This window comes from Prionailurus viverrinus, chromosome B2 (genome assembly GCF_022837055.1).
Source record: "Prionailurus viverrinus isolate Anna chromosome B2, UM_Priviv_1.0, whole genome shotgun sequence".
NCBI lineage: Eukaryota > Metazoa > Chordata > Mammalia > Carnivora > Felidae > Prionailurus > Prionailurus viverrinus.
Window position 1 is genome coordinate 96,379,193 of NC_062565.1, and position 19,154 is coordinate 96,398,346.

A 19,154-nucleotide genomic window follows, 5' to 3' on the forward strand; every position below is an offset into this window, starting at 1 on the left:
AGTGGTAATTTAAGATATATATATTTTTAATTCTTAGGAGAACTTAACTCTCGATCATTCAAAATTTATCTCTTTTACATAGAAAATTATACAGGAAGTTACAGCTGAGTTTACACTAAGAGCTTGCCAAGCCTAGAGAAATTTGTAATATTTTAAAAATAGGTGTAGCATGCTCGCTTCGGCAGCACATATACAATATAATTAAGAATAGGTGTAGCTATCTACTTCTTTCAACTTTTCTTAAAAGTAGCATTCTTACTTCAAAACAAAAAAACAAATCATCTGATTTCAAAAATGGGCAAAGGACTTAAATAGACATTTCTCCGTAGACAATGTCTAAATGACCAACAAACATATGAAAAGATGCTTGATAGCACTTGTCATTAGAGAAATGCAAATCAAAACCACAGAGAGATACCACCTCAGACATGTTAGGATGACCACTATAACACACACACACACACACACACACACACACACACACACACAAAATAACAAGCTTTATTGAGGATGTGGATTTGTGCACTGTTGGTGGGAATGTAAAATGGTGCAGCTGCTGTGGAAAATGAAAATTCCTAAAAAAATTAAAAATGTTAAATTAAAAAATTAAATCAAATTTTAAATTAAAAAAGCTAAATTAAAAATATGGTCCAGAAATCCCACTTCTGGGTGTATATATATCCAAGAGAATTGAAGACAGGATCTTGAAGACAGATTTGCACACTCATGTTCATTGCAGCATTATGCACAATAGTTAAGAGGTGGAAGCATTGCACATGTTCATTAATAGAAGAATGGATAAAAAATGCAGTATATACATATAATGGAGTATTATTCACCTTTAAAAAGAAGGAAATCTTGTCATATGCTCCAACATGGGCAAACCTTGAGGATGTTATGAGCTAAGTGCGATAAGCCAGTCATAAAACGACAAATACTGTAAGTTTCCACTTAAGGAGGTATCTAAAGTAGTCTAACTCTTAGGGACAGAAAGGAGAATACTGGTTTCACAGGGCTACAGGGAGAGGGGAACTAGAGAGCTGTTGTTCAACAGGCATGGAGTTTTAATTTTTACAAGATGAAAAAGTTCTAGAGCTCTGTGGCACAACAATGTGAATACACTTAACAGTACTGAACAGTACACTTAAAAATGGTTAAGATGGTAATTGTTATGTGCTTTTTTTTTTAAATTTTTTTTTCAACGTTTATTTATTTTTGGGACAGAGAGAGACAGAGCATGAACAGGGGAGGGGCAGAAAGAGAGGGAGACACAAAATCGGAAACAGGCTCCAGGCTCTGAGCCATCAGCCCAGAGCCTGACGCGGGGCTCGAACTCACGGACCGCGAGATCGTGACCTGGCTGAAGTCGGACGCTTAACCGACTGCACCACCCAGGCGCCCCAGTGCTTTTTTTTTTTAAAGTAGGCTAGCATGGGGACACCTGGGTGGCTCAGTCAGTTAAGCATCTGACTTTGGCTCAGGTCATGATCTTATGGCTCATGAGTTTGAGCCCCGCGTCAGGCTCTGTGCTGACAGCTCAGAGCCTGAAACCTGCTTCGGATTCTGTGTCTCCCTCTCTCTCTGCCCCTTCCCTGTTCATGCTCTGTCTCTGTCTCTCTCAAAAATAAATAAACATTAAAAAATAAATAAATAAAATAAGCTAGTATGGAGCCCAATGTGGGGCTTGAACTCACTACCCTGAGATCAAGACCTGAGTTGAGATCAAGAGGTGAATGCTTAACCGACTGAACCACCCAAGCACCCCTACATTATGTGCTTTTAACCATAATTTAAAATATTAAAAAGAATAGCACCTCACACATGTACACACCATCATCAATATATGCTTGCACATTGACATAAGCCAGTAGATGCTTAATAAATGTTTCCAGTACTGATGGTCATGATGAAAAAAATAGGAGAGCATTTTTTGTCCTGACTTATAGCACCTTAATAATAAAGACTTCAGAGGTCTAATAACAGTGATCCATTGAAGAATGGAACTGGTTACCAAATACTGAAAACTTCTGATAAGACTTACACAAACTAGAAACTATTGGAGCAAATGTTATGGTAATTTATAATTATTGAATTATATGTATTGGTGGGTTTTAATAAAATGAACATGCTTTTTGCCTTTTCTATTATGTTGCATGCTTACGTTTTTTGTAATGCTACATGGTATGTGGCTTATGAGATGTAATTTATATCTTCTTAAAAAAGCATAAATAAATAAAACCTGGAATTAACCGAAGACATAACAAAAACTCAGCATTAGAGAAAACTGACCTTCTTCACCAGAGAAAGAAAACTAAGGGATCCTTCGTGCTCTATCCGCTTCCTATCTCCTAAAGTCAGGTTTTCCATAGAACTTCTGGCATGCAGGGTAACTTTCCCTAAACTACCTACTACTTCCTCTGTTGTCTTTTCAGCAGTTTTGGTTCAGTGTCACACCCAAAAAAAGGCGCACCTCTTTAACCCTTTCAACTCTTAAATCAAACACACCCTTATTAGCTGTGCTTTTCACGTAAACAGACAGCATCTGTCATTCAGTTCTGGCCCTGGGAGAGAGCAGCAGTGCCCGAAGGTGAGCTGGTGAGAGTTATCCAGGGTAGACTAGGAGGAGGAGGAGGACTAGACAAAGCTATCCCGAGAAGTAAGAAGATTGATATTGGCAATGCCCGCACAACAACATTTTACCTCCCGTACTCTCTTGGTGTTTCTATAGAAAGCAAAAAAGGAGCAACATCATGGTAAGAAACTAACCCAAATTTTGTTATCTTTTCATCGACTAAGACTTTGTTTTTAATTTGTATAGTAGTATTATTCACGACATAATTAACTTCACAATGGGTATATTGTCTAGAGCTGGCAAATTCTCTGGGCTCAAAAATCATAAAGCATTGTGAGTAGAAAGGATATAGTGGGAGACTGAGTATCTTAGAGGCTTTGTTAGAAGTAGAAATGAAAATGCCTAGTATGTGATCTGCTGGCTCTGCCTTTTCCTGGGTTCTTGAAAATATCACAGGTCATCAGTGACAAAGCTACTCTCATTTCATCCTTTCTATCCCCTGAATTCAACACATCTCCCCACCACCCTGCACCCCTTTCCCAGATTTCAAAGGGAAACTGATGTCCAGCCCCTTGGAAGAAACTGTTTGGGAAACATTAGGCTGAGAGTAAGGACTCATTTTTATTTTTCTTCATGGCAGGAGATGGAAGAAGTCAATTATACATTCTTTTAAAATGTAGGTTATCTTTCAAATGTGTTCTCCAGTGGGCGTTGGCTGCTGCTCTTACTGGCCTGTCCCCATAACAAGTTATTATGTATTGCACATACTTTCCCCAAACAAGATTTTATTAGGACACAGAAATTTATGGGACAGACTCAGCTTCTTACAACCCTAATCACTCGAGCAATACTATGGCTTAAAATAAATTATGAGAAAAAAGCAATCTTGTAAACTTTTAAGAAAAAGAAGTTTATATAATGTCTATTAGACTTTGCTTCACTAGTTTGATCGTGGAGGCATAAATATAAAACCCCAAGTAAGTGTTGGGCATTATTGCCATTTTATTTGTTAATATTTCACACTTTCCTTCATCTTTTGATATGTTAGACACAATAGCTTAATAACTACACTGACAAGTGTCTTTACATTAAAATATGAGCTCCTAATCCTCCACTCTAAATCTTTAGAATAAATACCTATGTTTCATAAGAAATGCTTTTCAAAAATTTGCCAAATTAAAAAAATTAAACATCTTGGCTTAAGAGCAGTATGACTATGAACCTTCTAAAAATGTACTAAGCAAATGAATTTAAACATAGCCAATGTACCTTGGTAAATAAGCTTGGGTGGGATGGTGGAGAGCTTGGGGAAGAGGTATATTGGCCAGGCTGACGATCCTGAAGGTTGTTTCTCCCTTGGGTTTCTCTGATATGAGATAAAGGTACATGGGAGACACTGCAGGTACTAATGGTGTCGTGGCTAACGAGACAACACTTAAATTCAGATGTTGATTCAAATGTTGAAATGGGCAGGAACCTGCTGCCTGTGTCTCCAGGCGTAATCAGGACTAGGGCAGTGCTCAACCTAGGTGCACAGACTTGTCCTCCTCAAGCCTGTACAGGAGTAGTGTTTGCAAAACGCAATCCAAACGTGCAAGCCGAGGCAGAGAGAAGGTATCTGAGGCTCATGCTGCCTGCCAGGAACAGAGTGGTGAGAGGTGATGAAATGCTTTACTTTTCAAACCGAAAGGAGCAACAACCTTCTCACAGACTTCCCATTCCCAGCATGCACAGAGTCGCAATGCTCCAAAACCAAGTCTAGTAGAGGGAGTGGAGGATAAAAGCAGATTCTGTGGGAGTAGAAATCAGGGGCATCTCTCTGAGGGTAGAGAAGGAGTAGAAGGACCAGAAGATCCAGAGAGTGGAAAAAGATAGTAGACGCCAAATGAAAACCCATTATTTTATAGGCCCCAGTGAGTTAAAGTGTGAATTCCTCCCCAGTTTGGTACTTCTGATGCTGTTTTCTGGGCTCCCCTGGGGCTGCTCCACCCAGCCCTGACTCCTGGGTCTTCAAGGTCCACTTCCTGTCCTTCACCTGCTCCTCCTCCCCACCTTCCTTAGCAGCATGCTTTGCTTCCCAGCTCTTTCTCTGTCTAAAGTGACCTTCCTGGTTTCTCCCTGGTCTTGTTTAAGGGTGTGTGTGTGTGTGTGTGTGTGTGTGTGCAGCCAAAAGGAACAGAGCAGGAAACGGAAGGAGAGAAATAGTGCAGGCATTGTCAGTCATCTTCTGATCCCACCAGCTACATGTGACCTTGAGCAAATCACTTTCCACACCACGGTTTTTTCAAATTGAAAATGAGGATGACAATTACCACCTCACAAGACTGTTATGGCATGCGGCAGATTCTTAAGCAATCTTAAGAAATGTTAGCTGAAATAAGTCCCAAAGAATAAGTATATGAAACATGTTCAGTGCCATTAGCAAAGACATGCATATTTACCTAGTTATTGTAAAACACAGCATGTGTCAGAAAAATGTAAAAAGTATAAATGTAGAGTATAATGAATAATTATAAAACAAGCACCTGTAAAAGTAAGTGCAGGTCACGATGTAACACATTGCTGCCTCATCTTAAGTCTCCCCTGGGTCTCTCTGGTCATACTCCCCACCCCACCACCAGGGCCAGTACTAAGTTGAGGGGAATGGGGCACTCACTTCAGAAGCAAAGTTTAAGGGCTGCCAAAAAACTCAACAGTCAAATAATATTTTAATATAATATTTTATTACAATATTTTGAAAAATAAAAGTTAATACTGAGTCTGATGCAGGGCTTGAACTCACAGACTGTGAGATCGTGACCTGAGCTGAAGTTGGACGCTTAACTGACTGAGCCACCCAGGCACCCCAAAATATCAAAATTTTAAATACAGGACCTCTACCATAAGCAATAACCACTACCTTAACTGTTATAACCATCACATCTCTTTCCTGTATACTATTACCACCTATGACTATATCCCAAGACAATGCAAATCAGTTTTCCTCTTCTTGACTTTCATATACATGGAATCATGTACTGTGTTCTCATTTGTGTCTGGATTCTTTTGATCAACTTATATTTATAAAATTCATCCATTGGTTGTGTGCAACTAAAGTTGGCTCGTTTATATTGCTGTAGACTATTCTATTGTATTAAGGTACCGCAGTTAACTTATTTTACTGTCCGTGGGATCTGGGTCTGTTTTTTGTTGGGGGCTATTACAAGCAATGCTACTATCAACATTCTTTGCACTTGTTCTGGAACAATGTTCACAAGCTTCTGGACAACAGAAGTTCTCAAAGTAAAGTGTGAGGATCTTTGGGGGTTCCCGACATCTTCTGAGGGAGACTGTAATGTCAAAACTATTTTCATAACAATGCTGAGATGTCATTTGCCTTTCACTCTCATGGAGGGGCAGACAGAGAGGGAAAGAGATAATCCCAACCAGGCTTCACACTATCAGCGCAGAGCCCAGTGTGGGACTTGAACTCGTGAAACTGTTAGATCATAACCTGAGCCGAAATCAAGAGTCGGGTGTTTAACCTGCTGAGCCACCCAGGTGTCCCTTATCGGTATTGATAGATATAACCTACATAAACAAAGGCTCTTGGGGGCCTTAAGTTTTAGGAGTGTCAAGGGGTTCGGAAACCAAAATTCTAAGAGCTGCTACTCTAGAGAGTGTGCTAAGGAGAGGAATTGCTTGCTTGTTCACAGGACCTGTGTATCTTCAGTTCTATCAGATAATGCCACAGTGTTTTCCAAAGTAGTGGCACCAATTATATTCCAATTACCAGTGTAGAAGAGTTCCCATTGTTCCACAGCCTCTCTTATATTTGGATTTATCACTTTGTAATTATTTTCCAATCTGATGGATGTGTAAATATGTCTCATTATGGTCTTTTCATTCCCTTAATTACTGAATAGGAACGTATCCTAGGTAATAATTAAGAATATGTGTAGAGATAAGCTACAGATATGCTTTCTGCAGCCTGCAATGCATTGAATATAACATAAATGAACAACTGCAGGGATTGTAGTACATTAACATGATGGAATTGAATGTAACCATTAAAAATACTATTTTAGATGTATATTTATTGGCATGAATTCAGTGAAAAAAAACAATATATGAAAAAGCTTTTTATCAAGTGATACTGTATAATGCCCTGAAAAAAGGCCAGGAAGAGGGGCGCCTGGGTAGCTCAGTCAGTTAAGCATCTGACTCTTGATTTGGGCTTGGGTCATGATCTCACAGTTCTGTTTGTGAGTTTGAGCCCCACGTCGACTCTTTTAGGATCTCTCTCTTGTCGATTCTCTTGGGATGCTTGGGATTTATCTCTCTCCCTCTCTCTCTGCCTCTCCTCCACTCGTGCACACCATCTCTCTCTCTCAAAATAAGTAAATTAAACTTAAAAAAGAAGTGAATGAATTAAAAAAAAAAGCCAGGAAAGAAAAAAAAAATAATAATAGTATCTTGGGATGGGAAAATGAAAGCTAATTTATATTTTCTTCATTGTACTTGCTTGTATAGTCTGACTTTCAAATATGAATATGTATTTCTTTTTTTTTAATTTTATTTTCTAAGGTTCCCTTTTCCATCCATTTCTTCCCCAGAGATTATGCTAGATGTTTTACAAACATTTCAATTGATCCCAAAAACAAATCCAGAGGATGGGTATTTCAGAACCTGGATTTTGGGAGGAATCATTTGAGAAGGGGACTGAAGCTAGAGACAGGGCTTTGGTCTTGTCTGAGGATTGCTTGCTGACGACTTCAGGAATAACTCATTGCCCTCAAACTAACTTATCATTCCACTACTCACTCTTGTCTGGCTCTCCCTGATTGATGGGTGGGTAAGTAAGGGATTTCTGGAAAATAAGGTTGATGCATTCGTTTGACAAATATTTATTGAGTGCCTATTGGTACCATGCATTGAGAAAGGATTAGGGACACAGTGGCGAACAAAACTACATTCTTGTGCTCATGCAGCTTATGTTCCATAAAGAAAGCATATGATAAACTATACAAATAAACATGAAGTGAAGTTCAAGTAATGATAAGTGCTATGAAGAAAAAGAAAGGAGGATAAGGGTATAGAAAGTGAGGTTCAGTTTTACATCAGGTGACCCAAAGCTGTCTACTCTACCTAGTTGCGTGTCTTCTTCTATACATTATGATCTGGGGAGAAAAGTTTTTTAAAAAAAGGCGGGGGGAGTAGACTTCTGTTTGTTTTCTTTATTCTGGTCATGGCACAACGAAGATGAGCACTCATAAGCCATGAATGGTGTGCCCAGTTCTGGAGACATGCTAACTCTTTTAGGAACTGCATCTGGTCTCTTTTCTCATCTCTGTCTCACCACCTGAGAACTATAAAGTGATCTCATTATTTACTTAGTTTCCATAATTTAAACTTGGGTCGTGAAACATCAGCAAAATATCAGACTATCAATTATGCCAGCCACCACTGTCTTAGGGCACTTTGTGCTTTTCAAAGCATGTTCACATATATCATTTCATGTGAATTTCTCAGTAATCCTGTATGACAGAGGAGGAATTTTTTGAGAGGATAAGTGATTTGATCCCTATATAGTAACAGTTCTTTTCACGAAAGCATGCATTCTGCTTCTTAACTTGGAATGTAATGCCCAGGAAGTCAATAATTCTCACTAGAAATGATGGAAAACTGAGAAATTTGGGGAGAAATGATTAACTGGAAAAACTGAGATTGTTCCATTTTCTAGAAATAACTCCATTATTTTCTGCCATACTTTTAAATGTGGTTAAACTAATCTCAAGTCTCAAGGTCACTAGAAGTCTCGTAGACAGCCTAGAGTCATAGTACTGTGTTGGAGAGGCTTCATTCTTCATAGACCTGGCACCTCCAAGTTCCTTCTTGCTTCCTGATCTCCCTCACCTTACAGTGGACTTGACTGTTAGCTGTGCCTGGTGGAGGGGGACAGGCATGCTGCGTCAGACCTCTCCAGGGCTGTTTCCCCCTCTTCTCTCCAACTTATTCCCTATGCCCTCATCACATCATTCAGATATGGAGGTAAAATCGGTATATATTGCATAACTTACAGGTGTACATTATAATTTGCTATTTGTATACACCACAAAGTGGCCACCACCATATGTCTAGTTACTACACATCACCATACAGTTGTGACCCTTCACTCATTTGGCCCTCCCTCACCCCCTTCTCCTCTGGTAACCACCAATCTGTTCTCTGTATTAAAGTACTTATTCTTGATCTTTGACCTGAGCAATTGTGCAAGTCATTCTTGTTAGATTGCATAAAGAACATGTTTGGGTTTGTTTGTTTGTTTGTTTGTTTGTTTGGTTCTGGGTCAATTAAAAAGGAACTAACTCGACTACTTCACAATGAGCATATTTCCATTTTCCAGTCTGGCTAAGCTTCTTTACTCCAATTAGGAACTGACTAATCGGTGGTTTGTGCTAATCAAGATATACATACAGTCCAAGAGATAGTAAGAAATACTGTACGATAAATTTCAAATTCTTCAGTCTCCTCTTAGTTACATGTTATGCATAGGGAAAAAATTCACCAAATTAGGATTAAGAATCTCTACTACAAAGCAAATTAATTCAGCATGATCATTATCTTCGCATTTGAGAAAAAAAGAAAAACTTGATCAAATTTACACATAAAGAAACATTGTGAGTTATTTGTTACCCATGGTTGGGCACACAGTGTTAGTGAAGACCCCAGCCCAGGAACAGAGCACTTGGGTAATTGAGGAAAATAATGAAGGCCTGTTGGCAAAGAGTGGGAAAGGTGTTAAGGAAACCAAGAGAAGTGAAAGAAGATTAAGCTTCCAAGTTCTTTGCTCACTTGGCCTCTTCTAAAATCCTGTCCCTAAATCTGTAATCCAGAATTTGGGGTTCTTTTTCTTTCTTTCTTTCTTTCTTTCTTTCTTTCTTTCTTTCTTTCTTTCTATGTTCTATTTATTTTTGAGAGAGAGAGCATGCGCGTGAGCTCACACCCAAGCAGGGGAGGGGCAGAGAGAAAGGGAGACACAGAATCCAAAGCAGGCTCCAGGCTCTGAGCTGTCAGCACAGAGCCTGACACGGGGCTCGAACTCATGACATGAGATCATGACCTGAGCCGAAGTCGGACGCTTAAGCAACTGAGCCACCCAGGCACCCCTGGGGTTATTTTTCTTAAAGAAATCTCTCAAAATTTTTCTGCCCCATAAAACCTGTTTTTACCTTAAGCAGAGGATAGTGAAGCACTCCCCTGCCAGCACCAGTTGAGATCCTTCCCATCCTAGGCCTGAAGGGGCAAGATGAGGAAGCAGTCACTGGGAACTGCAGAGAAGTATGGCTGCAGGGAAGGCTGCTGACAGAATCCATGGCCAAACCTGGCCATACCTGCCCAGAGCACAATAGGGCATGGAGAGATGGGGAAAAGAAAAATATGTGACCTCACCCTGGTCCCTACCCTTGATTTCCCATCATTGCCTTCCACTGGCTGGACCAAACCCAAGCCAAAGGGTAAAGGAATTTCTTTTTTTTTTTTTTAATTTTTTAACATTTATTTATTTTTGAGAGACAGAGCACGAGTGCGGGAGGGGCAGAGAGAGAGGGAGACACAGAATCTGAAGCAGGCTTCAGGCTCTGAGCTGTCAGCACAGAGCCTGATGTGGGGCTTGAACCCATGAACTGTGAGACCATGACCTGAGTCGAAGTTGGATGCTTAACCCAGTGAGCCACTCAGGTGCCCCTAAAGGAGTCAGTTTCTATATCCTATTGTGGTCAAGGGTTTGGGGCACAGAGAGGGGTGAGGAAGGGTGAGCAAACAAGAAATCTCTCAAAATTTTTCTGCCCCATAAAACCTGTTTTTACCACTGTTTACAGAGTTCCCTGATTCTAAAAACAGCACTCCATAATAAGAGAGAGCTTATCAGCTGCTTACTCTATCATGTCCTTTTTTGAATTGCAAAGCCTAGAACTAAGCACATCATACAGGTGTAACATACTATATGCAGTCAGACATTCATAAAAGTGGTATATACATCATATTCTAGTAAATAAAATCTTATTTTTCTAATGATATATTGTAACCTCAAATGGGAAAAATTACTGAGCTAACTTTAGAAAGCCTGACTTGTGTCTTAAGAAAATTACTTAGGATCTTTGGATTGTGGTTTGCTTCTTTAAGGTAACGAGAAAATTCTGGCACAAAGTGCACTCTCAATAACGGTTAGTGGAATGAATGAGTTAAATGATCCTAGAATTTAAACATTCCATGATTTTATCCTTCTTTCTGATTGATCGAATACCTGTAGTTTTAAACAATTAGGTTTCACTCTGCTTCTGTCAAACAGTGAATGCCCTAAGGTCAATTCTTAACTGGAACTGGGAATCTCCTTTTCAAAAGAAACTCTTCACTTCTTCAAAAAACCCTCTAGAAGAATATAAAATGCTTTTGGGATAATGAACATTTAATTGTTTCATTAATGATGGCTTTCATGTTCAATAATGCCTCCGTTTCAGGACATTGTTACACTTGAAAGGTAGAAAAAAGCCATGCTGTCACTTCGCTGACCCAGTGGTAGATCTATGACTTTATACAACAGGATGTGGTCATTGTGTGGCTCAAAGTGGCACAGTAGGAAAAGTAGAAAGTAGAGAAGTGCATACCACTGGACGTTGAATGGACAGAGAAGAGATATAAAACACACACACACACACACACACACACACACACATACACACACACACAAACACACACGAGAACAAGAATGAGCCATAGAGATAGAGTGGGTGGGCATTGCGAGTGCTGACAAATACTGGAAACTGTGCAGGGTGAGCAAGCATCCTCCCCGAGAGACAGGGGATCAGTGACAATGAAGACAGACTCTGAGGCCTAATGTAAAGTATTACTGGTTGCACTGTATGAAGTCGTACTGTAGATCAAAAGTGGTCGGATGCAGTAATTTCACATGTCTTTTGGCAAAAGGCCTGCTTATTACTAAACCTGTCACAGTCTGTGGGTCATTTAGCACAAGCCTTAGCCTTCACTCATTATGACAGCCCTGGAAGAAATCATTGTAATAGCACAAATGGGATAACCTGGGTCCATAGTTCTGTCTCCAGAATCATTACGTAGTAGATTGTATTTAGTATACTCTGAGGGAGGGAACTGTATAACACATAAAAGAAAAATATTTATTTAAAAGTTAAAATGAAAAGTTTCAGTGCTCAGTAGGTCAAAGTTTATTTATGTGAACATTTCGTCTTTTACATTGTGTGTGTGTGTTTGGAGTGGACCATATTTATTAGCACAAGGAATAGGGAAAAGAAAAACACAAAATGGAGAGATAGAGGAGAGTAGGTCATTTGAAATGCCTGTTGCAATCTAGGTCTGTACTATCAGGGACCCATATCTAGATCCTCCCTTTATGTAACTTCATCTGTCTGAGGTTCTGAGGCTCAGATGATATGTGCAGATATCACATACACACACACACACACACACACGTGCATGCGCATGCACACATATATGTATGTATGTTGCTCAGATATATGCACATATATCGTGGGAAAACATGATTTTCATTTTACTTCTAAAACTCTTTAGCATGAACATCCTGGAAGTTGTAAGAAAAGAGAGTAATATCTCCTCATTGAATATAATATCTCCTCATGAATATCTCCTCAGTAATATCTCCTCATGAAAGTCTTTCTTGCTTTTTGTGTGTTTCTCTTTCTTGCATCCTAACTCTACCTCAGATTGTCCCTCCAAATTTGACCGTTTCTCTGTTTTTTTCACTTCCCTCCCCTTCCCCACTCTCCATCTTTGTTCTTTAATTGTTCCACATCTTCAAAGTATTTCTTGCTTATGGGATGGGATTTTCTGATCCTTGCTTTTACTTTTAAAAGTTGAAGGGTGGGGTGCCTGACTGGCTCAGTCAGTGGAGCATGTGACTCTTAAACTCAGGGTTGTGAGCTCGAGCCTCACATTGGACACAGAGCCTACTTAAAAAAAAAAAAAAAGTTGAAGGGTTTTTAAAAGTTGAAGTAGCTTAGGGGCGCCTGGATGGCACAGTCGGTTAAGCGTCCGACTTCAGCCAGGTCACGATCTCGCGGTCCGTGAGTTCAAGCCCCGCGTCGGGCTCTGGGCTGATGGCTCAGAGCCTGGAGCCTGTTTCCGATTCTGTGTCTCCCTCTCTCTCTGCCCCTCCCCCGTTCATGCTCTGTCTCTCTCTGTCCCAAAAATAAATAAACGTTGAAAAAAAAATTAAAAAAAAAAAAAAAAGTTGAAGTAGCTTAAATCCCCATATATATATATATTTTAATTTGAGAGAGAGAGGGAGCATGAGACGGGGAAGGGCAGAGAGAGAGAGAATCTTAAACAGGTTCCATGCTCAATGCTCAGTGCGGAGCCTGATGCAGGGCTCAGTCCCACAACCTGGGATCATGACCTGAGCCAAAATCAACAGTTGGACATTCAACTGACTGAGCCATCCAGGTGCCCCTTAAGTCCCTATATTTTTAAGCCTCACAACTGAAACTATTTTTTTAACGTATGCAGAAAAATAGTTCCTCACCAATGCAAACACATGTACACATGTGTTGAGAACCTAAGGTATTATCAAAGTAACATGTCATCCTATCATTTACACTAATGTCCATTAGACTCATTCCTCATTGTGGCTGAACTAAAGGAGCTACTTTAAGGCATATTTTCAGAAATCAAAGTGAGTGCTTAGGGAGTCACAAGTGTCCAAAAAAGAGTTACTTTTCTACCTCAGTGACCATGCTCTGGTAGGAGGCACAGGTGAGTACATGTAAAAGATCTTGATCTGCCTTCTCAAGTCAGATTTGGGCTGGCAGCCAGCAGTAAAGCTGAAGAAATGGAAGTTTGTGTGCCAGCAGCTACATTGCCCTGTGGAATCTTCACATGGGCAGACTAGAGCTGCAAATTGTTGACCACACTAAGTCTTGTGCAAAAAAGATTTCTATTCTGTTTTGGTTTTGTTTAGATCTAATCATGCTTCTACTTTATCTACAAGAATTTTGGTAACTCTGTTTCGGAAAGGAGAAGGAATGTTCCTAATTCTAGTAGCAGCAAATACATCATGTCCACCTCTAGCTATAAGTCCCTGTGCTAAGCCATGGGAATACAGATGGGACATTTTTCCTGCTCTTAAGGGGCCTATATTCCACTGGGCAACAAAAAGGTGGGAAACATATGAAAGACTTATTTTTAAACCGTATGTTAGTTACATTTTCAAATAATATGCTCAACATATTGGGGCACCTGGATGGCTCAGTCAGTTAAGCATTCGACTTCAGCTCAGGTCACGTTCTCACAGTTTGTGGGTTTGAGCCTTGCATCGGGCTCAGTGCTGACAGCTTGTAGCCTGGAGCCTGCTTCGGATTCTGTGTCTCCCTCTCTCTCTGCTCCTCCCCTGCTCCCACCCTGTCTCTCTCAAAAATAAAATCAAAACATAAAAATAATAATAACAAAATATGCTCAACATATTTTTCTTCAAACTCCAAACATAATTTCAGGTAAAGTACTTACTTCTAAATTTAAAGCAGTGACTCCAATAGGCAATCAGGTGGCTGGTGAGGGGTGGGGGATAAGCACACTGTTTTGTTTGTATGTCCAGACATTTTGGTACGTTAACAATTTGTAGTATATTAACAATTTATCCTGTATTCCCTGGCCTTTTGTCCCCCACTAGTTGAGATTGCCAAGATCTCTGAAATTACAGGTAATAACACAGGGTGGCGTTACGAAGGAGCAGCTGCTGAGAGCAGGCGCTGCCACACCAAGGCTGGGGATCACAAAACAGTCCTGCAGCCAGTGCTGCCTGGGCCTCTACTCGCTGCTGGACTATGGGCTTGTCCTAGATGCTTACACATATTGCTAATGAGCCACATTTAACATTAGCCAACGGGAGCACTGTAAGACAAGCCTTAGCACACAACCCATGGGCCATCTCTGAGGTAGTCCTGTTGTGGACAGCTCTCGTCCTTATCAGGTGTGGGTTCCAAATGCAGGTTCTGTACAGTGAGGTGTGCATGCTGCCTTAAATAAGGTGTACAGGAGTGCACAAGAGAGAGCTAACCACCAAGGAGGTCTTGGGATTGCAGGGCTCTGCTGTAGTCTGTGAACACCCAGCCCAAGAACCCTCAGCAACCTGACCTTGCAGGGAGGAGAGCCTGGGGAGCAGCCAAGGAGAGCAGGATGAAAACTGATTGGCCCTCATGGCCTCTTTGCAAAACACCCCTCCCCAACAGATTATTATGGAGGTTGAGCGAGTAAGTGCTAGGTCCCATCCTACCTTTACTACTCCAGGTGCAGACTCCTATGTAAGAAGGTAACTATTCTCTGGACAATTCAAAGGCCATCTAGCTTTTCACCTTCCATCTGCCATGCTTATATTCTTCTCCATGAGGAAAGAAAAATCCCTGGCTGAAAAGAAATGTATGTCCTATTTTAAGAAGGGGTTTTTCTCAAAGATTTTCTCAAAGACTGTGAACTTTACTTAGGATGAACAATTCATTCTGAACTCTGCTCAGTGCCTTGCATAGACATATGCTGGAGATACTCAGGGGCTTGGCTCCTGGAGCAAGGCTGCATTCTGCTGTAAACAAGGATCTAGCTCTTGAAATGACTTGAGGCTCCTGTTGACCAAGAACTATGAAATGTGCTCCTGAGCCAGATGGATTGTTTCTCATGGGGAAGTTTAATTTGTAGTTGTTTTTTTTTTAAGTTTATTTATTTATTTTTGAGAGAGAAAGAGAAAGTGAGCAGGGGAAAATCAGAGGGAGAGGGAAAGAGAGAGAATCCCAAGCAGGCTCTGCACTGTCAGTACAGAGCCCAACTTGGGGCTCAAACTCACAAACCATGAGATCATGACCTGAGCTGAAATCAAGAGTCAGATGCTTAACCAACTGAGCCACCCAGGTACCCCAGAAAGTTTTATTTTTTTTTTTTTATTTTTTTTTTAATAATTTTTTTTTTCAACGTTTTTTTTATTTATTTTTGGGACAGAGAGAGACAGAGCATGAACGGGGGAGGGGCAGAGAGAGAGGGAGACACAGAATGGGAAACAGGCTCCAGGCTCCGAGCCATCAGAGCCTGACGCGGGGCTCGAACTCACGAACCGTGAGATCGTGACCTGGCTGAAGTCGGACGCTTAACCGACTGCGCCACCCAGGCGCCCCAGAAAGTTTTATTTTTAAACCATCTTTATTAAGATATAATTTATATATAAAAAATTGTACCCATTTTAAGTGTATCATTCCAGGAGTTTTGAAAGTTATGTACATATGTGTACCCATTAGCACATTTAAGATATAGAACATCACCATTACCCCCACAGTTCCTTTGTGTCTCTTTGTAGTCACATTGTACCCCTCCACCCCTTCCCTACCCTCTGGCAACTATTGATCTATTTTCTATGATTATATATTAGATTTGCATTGCCTAGAATAGCATATACATGGAACCATACAGTAGGTAATGTTTTGAGTCTGGCTTCTTTCACTGAGCATAACATTTTTAAGATTTATCCATGTCATTACACACTTCAGAAGTTCAGTCCTTTTTATTGTTGAGTAGTATTCTGGTGTATGATGTACCACAATTTGTTTCTCCATTCACAGTTGATGGATATTTGTTTCCAGTTTTTGACAATTATGAATTAAACTTCTGTGAACATTCATGTATAAACAAACAAAACTCTACAGTTCTAGAAAGTTCAATACACAAAACAACAGCCTGGCAGGTGATAAATTGGCTGCCCTTCTGAGGGGAAGAGGAGTCAAGTAGTTGATGAGGCTGAGTTATAGAGAACAACCGGTTTTGTAAAAAAAGCAGCTATAGCCAAAAAATGAAAAATGCCTGCACTGGGCAGAGAGGACTGCTGATCAGGCATCTTTCAACTCCATGGGAGAGATGGATTACAACATGATTGGCAGGACAGAGTAATATATAAACCTAACGGTTTTCTTTTGAGACAGGCTAACATTGAGCCCACAGACTCAAACCTTTTTTCCTGGGTACGTCTTTAGGATACATTTGAAGGTCTCTTCAGGCAACAGTGACAAAGCGCTCCATCTCCAGAGTCAGAAAGACTACTGGCTGTGGACCTTTGGGCAGCGAAAAGTAACCTTGGTAAATGGGCATAAAAAGAGTACCTACCTCAAGGGCTGTTAGGAAGATTAGATGGGACTCTATGCAAATCTCCTTTTAAGTGTCTAGTGCCTAAGAAGGGCTTAGTAAGCATGAACTATGTTTAAAAATCATGTAATACTGGGGTGCCGCCTGGGTGCCTTAGCCCGTTGAACATCTGACTCTTGATTTCAGCTCAGGTCACAGTCCCAGGGTTGTGGAGTTGAGCCCCATGTGGGGCTTCATGCTGAGCGTGGAGCCTGCTTAAGATTCTTTCTCCCTTTCTCCTGCTCTCTCTCCCTCTCAAATAATTAATAAATAAATAAGTAAATAAATAAACAAATAAATAAATGAAGGGGCGGGGCGCCTGGGTGGCTCAATTGGTTGAGAGTCTGACTCTTGATTTTGGCTCATGATCTCACCATTGAAGAGTTCGAGCCCCACACCGGGCTCTGTGCTGACAGCATGGAGCCTGCTTGGGATTCTCCCTCTCTCTCTGCCCCTCCCCGCTCGCACCAGCTCACTCTCTCTCTCAAAAATAAAAATAAATATCACGCAATACTTTTGACTTGTAGTAAGAATCCAAATATATTCCTTAGGTAGCTGGGATGTTTATTTTCTTCTTAAATTACACAGTGAATCCTTCTTATATTATTTATATAACCATTGTAGGATTGAATTATTAATAAAAATCTGGTTAGATTTTAGAAGCATATCAATTCAGTCACACAAGCTCCCAGTTGCTGCAACAAGGACCCATTTCCTCCTGCAGCAGCTAGCTCGTTCCAAAGCTCCCGCCAGGTGCTTCTCAAACCAAAGAACTGCTCAGAGCTGGTCAGTAAATGTGACTCATGAGCACTTCCTCAGGAGGTGTATGGCCTGCATTCAATCCCTTTCTCTGGGCTGACTCTGCCTCAGGAGTGCCCTCTGCACCTCTACCTCCTCTGAAATGGGTCTGGGTGGTGAAGCTGAAGGAGTACCCCCTCGCCGCTCTTTGTCTCTTTGCTGTCCGAGCTTTGCTTACCTCATTTCTACCGTGGGGTACCAGCACCTAACTAGGCTGTTGCAGAATTACATGTTACTCTGCCGCGACTGTCTCAATACGTACTTGTCGACCATGTTAATATCCATGGTTTATCTTGATGTCTTTCCTATTTCCTACCACTTCCAAAGTTCACTGGCAAAGGAAATGGAGCTGAAGAGTTATTCCGGAACCTCTCGGTAAACAGTCAATATTGTAAAAACTGCCCTGAATGTTCGCCTTGGTGGGTGGGGCTCAAGCTAAGCTCTTGGGTTTTTAATGGAAGAGGTAATTCTTAAGTTCTTGTAGCCACACGTGTGGTCTTGGTTTCAGTGGGATCCTTGCGCGGAGCACACCGCCCTCCCCTACGAGCCAAGGCCGGGCTAACGTCCGGAGCTCCCTCCCTTTCCTAGGGAGGCCTCCTTCTCTTCCTGCCCGCCTGGTGCCCCACGGACCCCCTCTCCGCGTGGGGCAAACCCCACCGCGGCGCCTACTGGCAGGTTTCCTTTTATTGATTTGTTCCGAGCGCCCTCCCCTTCCAGCGCAGGCGCCAGGTGAGCGCCCTTTGGCTCCAGGCTATGTAAGAGGCGCCCGTTTTTTCCCTTCCCGGAACCCGCGACGATTTTTGCGGGTGGCCCAGACCCCTTCCCACGGGTGGCTCGGCTTCCGGGACTCGCGTCTGAAGCCCTGTGCCGCAGTGAGGGGCTGGCCCCCGGCCGAGGTCCGCGTGGACAGAGCCAGGTGCGCTCCTGTCCGCCGGCGCCTCCCGGACCCAGACGGGAGGGTATGCGAAAGTGGTCGTCCTCCTTCCCCAGGTACACCCCGTATTTGCACTCTTAGGAACTTCCCGCGGGGGAAAGGTCTTTCGGGTGAGGGCCAGAGCGGCCAGATAGCTTTGGGGGGAGAGGGGGAAACCAGCAGGCGTTTGAATGCCCGCCCGTTTCTCCCATTGGAGGAGTGCGGGCCCGCCCCTCCGGGAACCGCAGGTGTGGCTATGGGCGGGCCCAGGTGCTAGAATCCTGGTTTTCCTAAGAGCTTTCATTTGCAGTTCTATTGAACCCAGGTGGCTTCCTTCTGTTCTAGAAAGGACTGCTAGAGCTTTTTCCTGGTTTTCCTTCCTTACTACAAAAAGAAAGGAGGTGTTTCAAAAACAAAAAAACACCCCCTTAAGATACTTTAGTGTCTTTACTGATGCCCTGTAGTCACGCATGTCAGTTTTGAAATTGCAGTTTTATTGAGGAAGGAGGTAAAAAGCAAAAGCTAGAGTCAATTGTTTATTTTGTGTAGGTGATTATTTGGACCTTACGAGTTTTTCTCTAAATTTTTTTTAACGTTTATTTATTTTTGAGAAACAGAGTGTGAACGGGGGAGGGGCAGGGAGGGAGAGAGGGAGACACAGAATCTGAAGCAGCCTCAGGCTCTGAG

General features: G+C 41.7%; 1 protein-coding gene across 1 annotated transcript in view; it reads left to right on the forward strand.

The window, feature by feature from the left end:
• The window catches only part of CRYBG1 (crystallin beta-gamma domain containing 1), a 186,230-nt gene that overhangs the window by 114,752 nt on the left and 52,324 nt on the right, over positions 1-19,154 (forward strand). The gene's annotated exons all lie outside the window — the stretch shown is intronic.